Genomic DNA, 11,243 nt, shown 5'->3' with positions numbered 1-11,243 from the left:
TCTCTGTGACCCCATGGACTGTAGCCCCCCCAGGCTCCTCTGTCCATGGGATCTTTCAGGCGAGAGGACTACATCTCTGGTCCTCCATGAAATTTTATAAGCCATTAACATACTCAGAAGTTTATTCCGGGGCTGGTTAATGCAGGTAGGTAGGTGCTCTTAAGATACACACAAAAGAAATAATGAACTGACTCGTATGTAAATCGTGTAAACCTAGATAAGGATTATCTTGTAGGCTGTACTTGTGAAACTGGCACAGCTGGTTTGCCTTGGCGGGGCTGGGCTCAGTTGCCAGGAAATATTCCCCCTGGGGAGTGTGCTGGTCACTGAAGCTTGACTGAAGGAGAGAATGTGGGGTTTCCTGGAACTTTGGGTGCTTGTAAAAGTACCAGGCTATACAGACAACTTTAGGATGAAAGAAACTTTAAACCCAGTCCTGTGTCCCAGCTTCTCATGTTGCCTAAACATACCATAATTCTGCTATAATTTCCTCCTCTAGAAACGTCCTCCTTCCCTCTCTCCCTTGAAGTGTTCCCTATGTGGTAAAATTCAGTTCTAGGGCCGTCTCTTTGTGAAGTCTCTCTTAAGTCCTCTCAGCTGGACAAGAACTTTGCCTTCAAACGCTTCCTCCCCCAAGGCTTGTAATGATATTGCCAACTAAGCTGACAGAAGGGAAGCTGCACCCCACACTGAGTTCAGGGCTTACAGAGCAGTGGCGTCACTTCCCTCTGATCTGAAAATCTGTGGGAAAAAATTATATTGATCCCTTTAAAACAGGCCCACAGAAACAGCAGCCTCCCCGGGCTTTGTAGGAAAAGTGTAGCTGGTGAAGTGAGTGTGTGAAGTTGGTCAGTTTAAGGTGCCGTGCGTGGCAGACAAGGGAAGCGAGGAGAACAATGGTCGTGACTGTCCCGCCTGCCGTGTAAGCTTTTGGTACAGTAGGTATCTCCACTTTAGAAATAAAGAAAATGAGACCCAGGTAACTCATTCAGAATTATATAGCTAGTATGTTTCAGAGCCAAGTTCAAACCTGAGTCACATTCCAAGGCATGTTTGCTGCTCCCTAGGAGCAATGAAATGCCGAGAGAAAGTAGTCAGTCAGCCGAATGGTAAGCCGAAGGTAGTCAGTCATCTGAGGACAAGTGCCCTCCCTCTTAGTCAAATCAGTGAACCAAAGAAAAGAGCCTTCTGCAGAAAAGTGTAAAGCAGTCTTTGATCAGAAGAGACCTGTTTTTTTGCCTCTGCAGAATGATAAATAGGTGAAGCAACTGAACACAGAAATGATCACCATTGCTTTCCTAGGCTACTGGGATTTATACAGCTCGGACACTTACTGTATGGGAAGGCTTTATTCCTATGGGTACATCAGTCCAGTGTATTGGAACTCCTACTCCATCTGAAGGCTAATGGTTTTTGAAAGTGATTTATTTACATGTCAGCTCACTGGATTCTCTTTCTTTGCCTCGGCTCATGGGATCTTAGTTCTGTAACTAGAGGTGAAACCTGGACTCTCAGCAGTGAAAGCATGGACTCAACCACCAGACCACCAGGGAATTCCCTCAGTGGATTCTTCCGAAACATACTTGCCTATTGGATGGGTTCATTCATGCTGCCTCCCTAGGTGCCATGGTAATTTGTATCTTTGGACTTCTGGGGTGGGTTTTGTTTGTTTTTCGTTTTAGTTTTGGTGGAGCCATGCAGCTCTGGGATCTTAGTTCCCCAACCAGGGATCAAACCTGTGCCCTCGGCAGTGAGAACACAGAGTTCTGATCACCGGACTGCCAGGGAATTCCTCTGGAGTTTGTTTTTAAAAGTAGACAAAGATGTGTGTCTTATCTCCTCTGAAGTTTTTTTTAGGATTAAGGATGTCACATGTGACATCTCGTTTTTTTCTCCCTCTGTTGATCCCTCATTTTATTGTCTCATCAGACTTGAGAGAATCAGAATCTTGAACTCTGATTTTTGTCCTAGAGAGGAAGTTGCAAATGAAAGGTCCTTTTGCCACCAATGCCCCCCCCACACACAATTGCAGAAGAATATCTTGGCTAGTAGCAGCAATTAGTTTTCTAAAGCAACTGCTTTCCCTTCCAACCAATTTTGTCCGTATGAGTCAGCGTCCTCCTCTGTTCGCTGCCTTCCCACGCTGTCTTGGGGAGGCAGGTCTTCCAGACACACTGTCATGAGAGGAAATGTTGAAAAGCCCATTTGCCTTGCTCTTATAAGTGGATTCCTCTGCAGCCGGGGCCCCAGTCTCCTGTCTGGGATCAGTTAGTCAGATTTTGTATTAAAAACCACAGTTGTTCTGGAACCAACTTACTACCACCCCCGAAAAGAATGTTTCCAAGTAGATTCAGATTAGTACCACACACCAAAAATGGCTGAAGGACAGTGCTTTGGAAAAGGGGGAGAAACAAAAATGTGACCTGGAGGAGTTTTTGAAGACTGGCCAACTACCCGAGGGAGAGTAAGTAATGAAATAAACCCACCCCGTCCCAAATCCAAGAAGCCACCTGGGGTGAGAACACCTTTTGTAGCACTAATTTTTGCCTCCCTCAGGCAGCCAGAAGAATGGACTGTTCCTGGTAATGCCACATTTCCACGGAAAAATCTATTAGGCTTTGCGGTTTTTATTTCCAAACTGAGTAGTATGAAGAGCCAGAGGTGAGATAAGGACAAGAAGCAGAAGTGTGCCTACTGACTTTCCATCCTGTCTGCAGCCCTGCCCTGCTGGCACCCCAGAGACTGGTGAGTGTGTCCTCTGGCTGGAAGCAAAAAAGGAGGGTGAAAACGAAACGACAGAGCCGCACCTCACGTCAGACAGCTCCCCACCTCCTGCAGTCCAGCATCGCAGACCCTTGCTGCCGAGGGGACCACACTGAGAGTTTATACACACAACCGCAGCCACTCAGCGTGCGAAGCCCTGCGCAGGGGCCCTGGGGAAGGTCCTACATCTCCACGGCCCCCTGGGCCTTCCTGTGCACTGAGGAGAGGACAGAGTCTGACGAGAGCATCAGAACTAGGGAAGTTGGGAGGATTAAATGGAACCACGTGTGAAAAACCAGGGCCTGGGAGTTCCCTGCGAGTCCAGTGGTTAAAACTCCACGCTGCCAGTGCAGGGGGGCGTGGGTTTGATCCCTGGTCGGGGAACTAAGGCCCCACACTGCAGTTTTTTTCTTTGAGGCCAAAGAAAAAGTAGCAAACCCTGGTATACTTGCAGTGATGCCAGTTGAAACCAAGCTCCCTGGGATCCACAAGAGGAAGAGCTCGCATCCAGCTGGGGGCACTCCGGGAAGACTTCATGGAGGAGTGGGCTTGGAGCTGGTTCTCTAGGGGCAGGTTGGCGGGAGGGCAGCAATTCCCCCCTCTGTCGCTTGGCAGCCCTGTGACCTGGGACTAGTGATTTGATTGTATTCCGCTTCAGGCTCCTCATCTCTGAGACGAGGGTAATACTCCTCTTACGGGAGCGTAAATTTGAATCCAATGTCATAGTAACTATCTGGAATGTGGTAGCTGTTGTGATTATTTAAGGACTAGAAGGTACGCTGATACTGTACCAGTCCAGATAACGCAGGCAAAGTCACAGAACGAGGGAAGGCCGTGAGGGAAAGTGGAATTGCACCTCCATCGACAGTCCTCACATTTCTTCAGCGCTGTTTTTCTGCGCCATCGCAAGCACCCAGGACAGTCCCTAGCACACAGTCCTCAATGAACGTTTGTTCGGTATCTTGAGATTCGGTGACATCTCAGCCCACCTCCCGAGCCTGCGCTGGTGCTTTACTCCGCACTTGCTGATCACCCTGTTTCCCACGCTGAAAGCCCGGAGGTGACTCGAGTCCTGTCTAGCCCTCCCTCTCCTCAGAAGTCGGGGCTGGATTCCCAGAAGTGCCTCTTGAGTTTGTCATCCTCCCTTTGTTCCCACCGCCTCAGCGCGTCATCCCTGCTCGGCTGTGGCGGCAGCCTTCGATCTCATCTTCCCGCCACCAGCGCAGGACAGTAGGCAGTGAAGCCGGGGCTCCGTGGCGTGGTCCGGTTATGGAGGATGGCTGCACCTTTCCTCTGCCGGAACAGGCTTTTGGCGAGGGACAAAGTACTTTCTGACGTAAGTTTCCTGAGACGTCCTGCCCCAGAATCCTTGAATTCATGCACCTGACCCACGTCGGGCAGGCGGCTCTCCTCCAGCCTCTTCTGCTCTGCACATCTGTCCCTGGCTCGCAGCTGCTCTTTGTATCTGTTCCCTTCCGCTGGAGTCTTGTGCAGGAGGAGCAAAGCCGGGAGACTGGGATATTTATAAATAGAAAGTGGGTGTAGAGTTCTGCAGTGGCAAATGTTTTTTAAAACGGCTAATTCCATCTCCTCCACCATTTGAGCTTTCAAATTCCTGTCCACCTCCTCATCTTTCATCTTCTCCCAAAAGTTTCTGCACTCTCCTTGGTCAAGGCCATGATCAACTTGGAAACCACGGTGGTTAAGAGGTGTCGCCTGCAAAGAGGTGCCCCTACAGACAGCCGTACAGAGTAAAGCTGTCAAGATGGTGTAAGATGGTGCAAGATGGTGCTGGTGGTTCAGTCACCAAGTTGGGTTCGACTCTTCTGTGAATCCATGGGCTATAGCCCGCCAGGCTCCTCTGTCTGTGGGATTCTCCAGGCAAGAATACTGGAGTGGGTTGCCATCTCCTCCTCCAGGACATCTTCCCGACACAGGGATTGAACCTGTGTCTCCTGCGTTGGCAGGTAGGTTCTTCACCACTGGGGGAAGCCGTCAGGGAAGCCCTCCTTACCACCTAACGGTAGAGCATTTGCTGGCGGCCTACTGCATGATCTGCCCATAGATCCATTAGCTTCAGCCCATGAAACAGCCATATACACAAGAAACAGTCCCATTTTATTGATAGAAAAGTGAAGCTCAGGTTTAACTGATTTACCCAAGACCGATAAAGGACAAAACCAGGATCCAGATATGGGCCTGCAAACCTGGGGGATTTCTAATATGTCATGTGCATATACTGAGTTCTGTTTTTCTACATAAAAATAGGGAAACCGATTTAAACGAGGTAAAAATCAAATGATGAGAGAGAACTTGTGATCTTATAACCATGTGGATATATATATATCATTGTATATCATGGTTGCATACTCAGAAGCCCCACAGACTGGCTTAATTAAGAGATGGGATTTAGATAACTTCCCGGCAGTCCAGTGGTTAGGACGCCTCAAGTTCAATGCAAGGAGTACAGTTTAGGCTTTGGTCAGGGAACTAAGGTCCCACATAGCTCACGGTGGAGCCAAAAAAAAGGAAAGAAATTTATTGGCTCAAGCAACAAAAATGGCCAGTGGTTAACCTGTTGATTGCAAACAAAGGCCTCAGGACTCCCACAGGACACATTCCTCTGCCCCACCTCAGCCTGGTTTCCCTCAGGCTCTCTCGACGAGGCAACTAGATGATAAATAGCAGCTTCATTCACGTGGTCACAGAGCTTGTAATTTCAGAGTAAACGTCTCGTAGGGAAGTTCCGTCTGTAAAGCGTTCCATTCGGTATGTCTCGGGGATGGAGTACTCTACTGGCCAGAGCTGAGTCAGCCTCACTGAATCCATAAAGAGTCAGCCCTCTGTATCTGCAGATTCAAGGATCTAAGGGTCACGGGCGTGGTTCGTCACAGGAAGGTTCAGCAGGCACAGACATAGACTGCAGGGTGTCCGGGAGGCCCAGCTCGGCCAGAAAGGGGAAAGAAGCAACAGCATGGTCCACCAAGAACGTACGCTGTGAAAACCAGGAGCCTGAGGTCCGCACGGGATGATGGGTACTGAAAACCTATGCACGGGGGTGTGTGTGAGTGAATAGTTACTCGGTTACCCTGTCAACTCTGTAATATCCCCATTTTTCAAGTGAGAAAAAATGGAAACTCAGAGAAAATTTGCTGGGAAGGGACAGGGCTAGAATTCAGATCTGGATAAGCTTGACTCCGAATCCTGCGTGTTTTCTGTGCAGCAGAATGGCAGCCCCGGAGAAGCCTCTAGGTGAGACTGACAGGTGAGCGCTTGGCAGCTACGAGCCCTCAGGAGTCCACTTCTGCCTGCCCAGCCGCAGGGTGGGGGCTGGCAGCCGCAGTCCCGCGCAGCTCCCTGCTGAGCGCCCTTGATGAGTGCCTCTCCCAGTGGGAGGACGCTCCTACCAGGGAGCGGCTCCGCCAGCCTGATCTCTGACCATGGGAGAGGACCGCCTGGTGCTGTCGGTGACACGTGGTCCGTGGACAGGTGAAGGAAGAAAGGGGCGTGCCGGCCGTGGGATGAGTGGGCGAGACAATATATAATAGGGTCATAGGAAAATAAATGAGAGAAAACTTAGGATCTCACGTTCAGAGATTTAAATGGGAATGTGGCACCAGAGAGAGAGGAGGCTCTGAGATAGAAAATGAGGACAGCCCATCTTCCCTGATGGCTGAGATGATAAAGGAATCTGCTGGCGATTCAGGAGACCCAGGTTCAGTCCCCGGGGTGGGGAAGATCCCCTGGGAGGGGGAAGATCCCCTGGGGTGGGGGGAAGATCCCCTGGAGGAGGGCATGACCACCCACTCCAGTATTCTTGCCTGGAGAATTCCATGGACAGAGAAGCTTGGCGGGCTCCAGTCCATGGAGTTGAAAAGAGTTGGACACGACTGAATGACTAACATTTTGATCTGCAGAAAATCCTCGAACAGGAAAAGGGGAAAACCCAAAGAAACCAGCAGAGCTGTGCAGAGAGCTCCCTAACAGGCTCACAAATGCAAAGGCAGGTGTAAGAGGAGGAAGGTTGAAGTCCTTGGTAAGCTGAGACTTGAAAGAGTGCAGACAGTAAAAGACGTTCTTGGTCACATTCAGAGAAGGGGGAATAAAGAGGATGGGGATGAACGTCTCAGGTCAGCAATTGTTGGAAAGCAGGATACTCAACCCCGATTCTCTTCACTCTTCATCAAAGAGCATTTCTAAACTGGAGTGAGGCAAGAAAATGTGGGATAGAGGAAACTGAAACTCCAGAGAAAAGACAGTAAGTAAGCCCAGACACTCATTTAAACAACTTGTAAGACTTTCCTGGTGGCCCAGTGGCTTGGACTTCGCACTCCCAATGCACGGGGCACAGGTTCAATTCCCTGTTCAGGGAACTAAGATCCCACGTACTGTGTGGTGCAGCCAAAAATAAATGAAATGGTGTTAAACATTTGCAGAGAAGATCCTGGAGCCCTTGCCGCTGCACATGAGAGAGCCATGCAGAAAGGAACGGGCCCCCCGTGCCCGATGGCTGTGAATGTCCTGGTGTGAAAAGAGAACGGTGCATTCTGGAAACTCTAGGTGGGAACACTTCAAGGGAATCCCCAACCTTATTCTAGAACAGAATGAACAGGGTTTGAGAACACCTAGAAAAAGAAAGTGGCAGAAAGTGAAGAGGAACTAAAGAGCCTCTTGATGAAGATGGAAAAGGAGAGTGAAAAAGCTGGCTTAAAACTCAACATTCAAAAAACTAAGATCATGGCATCCAGTCCCATCACTTCATGACAAATGGGAAAAAATGGAAACAGTGACAGACTTTATTTCCTTGGGCTCCAAAGTCACTGCAGACGGTGACTGTAGCCATGAAATTAAAAGATGCTCCTTGGAAGAAAACCTATGACAAACCTAGACATATATTAAAAAGCAGAGACATCACTTTGCTGACAAAGGCCCTTGGAGTCAAAGCTATGGTTTTTCCAGTAGTCATGGATGGATGTGAGAATTGGACCATAAAGAAGACTGAGCACCAGAGAATTGAATTGTGGGTCATGGTTCTGGAGAAGACTCTCGAGAGTCCCTTGGACTGCAAGGAGACCAAACCAGTCAATCCTAAAGGAAATCAACCCTGAATATTAATTGGAAGGAATGATGCTGAAGTTGAAGCTCCAATACTTTGGCCTCCTGATGTGAAGAGCTGACTCATTGGAAAAGACCCTGATGCTGGGAAAGACTGAAGGCAAAAGGAGAAGAGGGTAGCAGAGGATGACATGGTTAGATGGCATCACTGACTCAATGGGCATGAGTTAGAGCAAATTCTGGGAGATAGTGGAGAACAAAGAAGCCTGACTTGCTATAGTCCATGGGGTCGCAAAGAGTCGGACACGACTTAGCAGCTGAACAACAAGAACTGAAAAGAACTGGTACCTTCACTAAAAACAAGATAATACCAACAGAAATCCAGTTTGCTATTATTTCTTTAGAAAGCCCCTAGGAACATTTCCTTGGACGTATTGTACCCTGCTTCCAGTTAGACATCAAATGTCTTTCAATCAAGACAACCAGGAAAACAGTGGCTACTCCTAGACTGCCCATCTGGTGGGCTTCTAGCCCATTTAACCACTGCACTGCTCCCCTCAGGTTGCTTATTCAAGTGACGCAAATCCGAGGAGAAGCCTTTAAGTTCATGCTTCTAGATTCTGCATTTGGTCAGCTCAGAGGTTAATCGTGTCTATCACTCTGGAAATGCGGATGGCACCACTATGGGGAGGGAAAGCTAATATTTGGGTGTCAGAATCAAGACCCTAAAATATCTTAAAACAGTGGGCTGAAACTAACAGGGTGAATTTGAAAGAAGTGGAAAGACCTGTGTTTTTCTGTTTTTTTAAAAAATCATCTGCGTTAGCACAAGATGAAGGCAGTTTGGCTTGACGGTGCATATGAAAAAGGCCGAGGGCTATCAGCTGACCTCTGGGTGAATAGGAGCCAGCAGGAACCCAGCAGCTGCTTAAAAAGATAGTGATTCTCCCTGCCTTTTTAAATGTTAGGTACAAAAGGGTGAAACAGTGAAAAGGATGTCTTTCTCCCATAACCGTTCCTCTTGCCGGGAGGCAACTGCTGTTAATGGTTTCTAGAAGATTCTCTCAGAAGTATTCTATGCACAAAAAAAGCAAATGCATACTTTAAAAAAAACAGAAATGGCAGCATACTGTGCGCTTTATTTCCTTAATATTTATTTCATAATTCATGAACCTGTTTGATTCATTACTCAAAGATATAGACCCAGTGTATACCCAGAAATGGTCATAAGGATCTCTCTCACCTAATAAACTATTACTTTAGAATTACAGAAAAGTTAGTATAATAACTAACAGTATAGCTATAACACTTCCAGCATGGAGACCTGAACTTAAAGCAATTCTCAACTAAGTCTTGAATACAAAATGCATAACATTTAACAGATTTTCCAATATATTACAATGGGTTGGTCCTAAACTCCTCTTCTTGTTTAAGTGGAAACTCATTGGAACTCTTTCAGGAAAGCATCAGTGGAAAAGTGGAATTCTGGTTTAAAAAAAAAATAAATTTTTAGGAAATTTGAGTCAGAGGAGAAAAGAGGTCATCTTATTGAAAGCAAAGGAGGCAAAATTATTTCCTTCCATAAAACTGTCTTCTCTCCATTTATAACAAGGGATGACTTTGAGGGCCAAGTACAGCCGGGGCAGACTTACGGAAAAAGAAGCCTGATGAGTAGTCTAGCCTGTACTGGAGTTCAGATTTTACATGACAGCAACAAAATAAAATTTCCAAACAATACACATGAGGATCTTAGAGCAAAAGACGTAACCAGCATTCATTCAACGAATGTTTAATATGGAAGTCACATTCTAGAGTATATAGATGAAAGATATGTTAGAAATGATAAATTCCACGAGTAAACGGAAAATAGCAAGTTGTTTGCTTTTTTTTTTTTTAGAGGTGATGGGAATAGGACTGGGTTATAGACAGTTGTTAGGAAATATTGTCTCATTTGGTGATGTTCAAGCTAAGACATAAAGGAGATGAAAGACTCTCATGTAGAAAGCCAAAAACAAAAAGCCAGCCAAGAGTTGAATAATACTGTTTTAGGCAGGGGAGCGAATGTGAGGGAGAAGAGAAACGATACATGCAGAATGCAGCTGCTATAATCCACGGCTTGTGGAGGCGATGCATGAAGAAGCTCTGAAAGACTTCAGGTGACCACAGCTTGGCCGGACTGTAGTTCAGCTACATACCAATTGCCTCAAAACAAATGTACACCTTGTTTTTTCCACTTAACAGTAAATCTTAGAGATTATTTCATATCAATATGCAAAATGACTCCCCATTCTTCTATAAAGAGTTATTAGTATTCTGTGTCTCAGAATTTATTGGATGGGTCCTCTGTTGTTATTGCAAACAGTGTTGCAGTGAATAACATGTCATTTCAGATGTGGGTGTATATCAGAACAGCTTTTCAGGAAACAGAATCAAAGAGTTGAAGGGCATGCATATTTTAAAATTTGGTAGATAATGTCCAATTATCCAGCGGTACCGGTTGACCGTCCCACTAAAAGGGTATGAATGTTTCTCCACCTCCTCACCAACAGAATATGTTATAAACCTATTGATCTTAGATAACGTGAGAGGTAAAAAAAGGATGGCATCTTATTCTGAGTTACTTGTATTTTCTTTTTTATTAACTGTTTGTACCCTTCACCCACTTTCCTACTGAGTCTTCTTTTCTCAGAGCTCTTATATAGTAAAGAAATTTGCTCTTTGTGCTATGAATTACAAATATATTTTCCAGTTTGTAGTGTGTCTTGACTTTGCTTCTGGCAGTTTGCTATGTTAATATGTTTTCCTTTTAAGCTGTAGTAAAAAGCTTAAACTTTTTTTTAATGAATTCTGGATTTTATATCATACTTCAAACTTCACTCTGAAATTTTTTTTAATATCACTTGATTTTTTTTGGGGGGGTACATTTTTGGTTTCATTCTTACATTTAAATATGTGATCTGTTTGGAATTTGTTTTGGTATCAGGTATGATATATCAGAACATCTCCTGGAGAAGGAAATGGCAACCCACTCCAGTATTCTTGCCTGGGAAATCCCACGGACAGAGGAGCCTGGTTGGCTACAGTCTGTGGGGTCTCAAAGAGTCAGACGTGACTGAGCGTGCACACGTGTATGTATATAAGATGTATGGATCCAACGTAGAGCTTTCTAGATGGCTGCCTAGTCGTTGCCATACAGTTTATTAAATCATGTGTCCTCTCTAAACTCCCACTTTTATAATATTCCAATTCCAATGTGTATTTGGATACATTTGAAAGAAATTAAAGTTTTTCTTGATATTTTAAATCACTTTTCAAATGAAAGGACTAAATATTCATTGTGGAAAATTTGGGAGATAGAAAACATTTTACAGAGTAAACTGTCCCTGAACCCACCATAACTAACTAGCTGTTTTGGTGTTCATCCA

This window comes from Budorcas taxicolor, chromosome 15 (assembly GCF_023091745.1).
Source record: "Budorcas taxicolor isolate Tak-1 chromosome 15, Takin1.1, whole genome shotgun sequence".
NCBI classification, from domain to species: Eukaryota; Metazoa; Chordata; class Mammalia; order Artiodactyla; family Bovidae; genus Budorcas; species Budorcas taxicolor.
Note: the sequence above shows the minus strand (reverse complement) of the source record.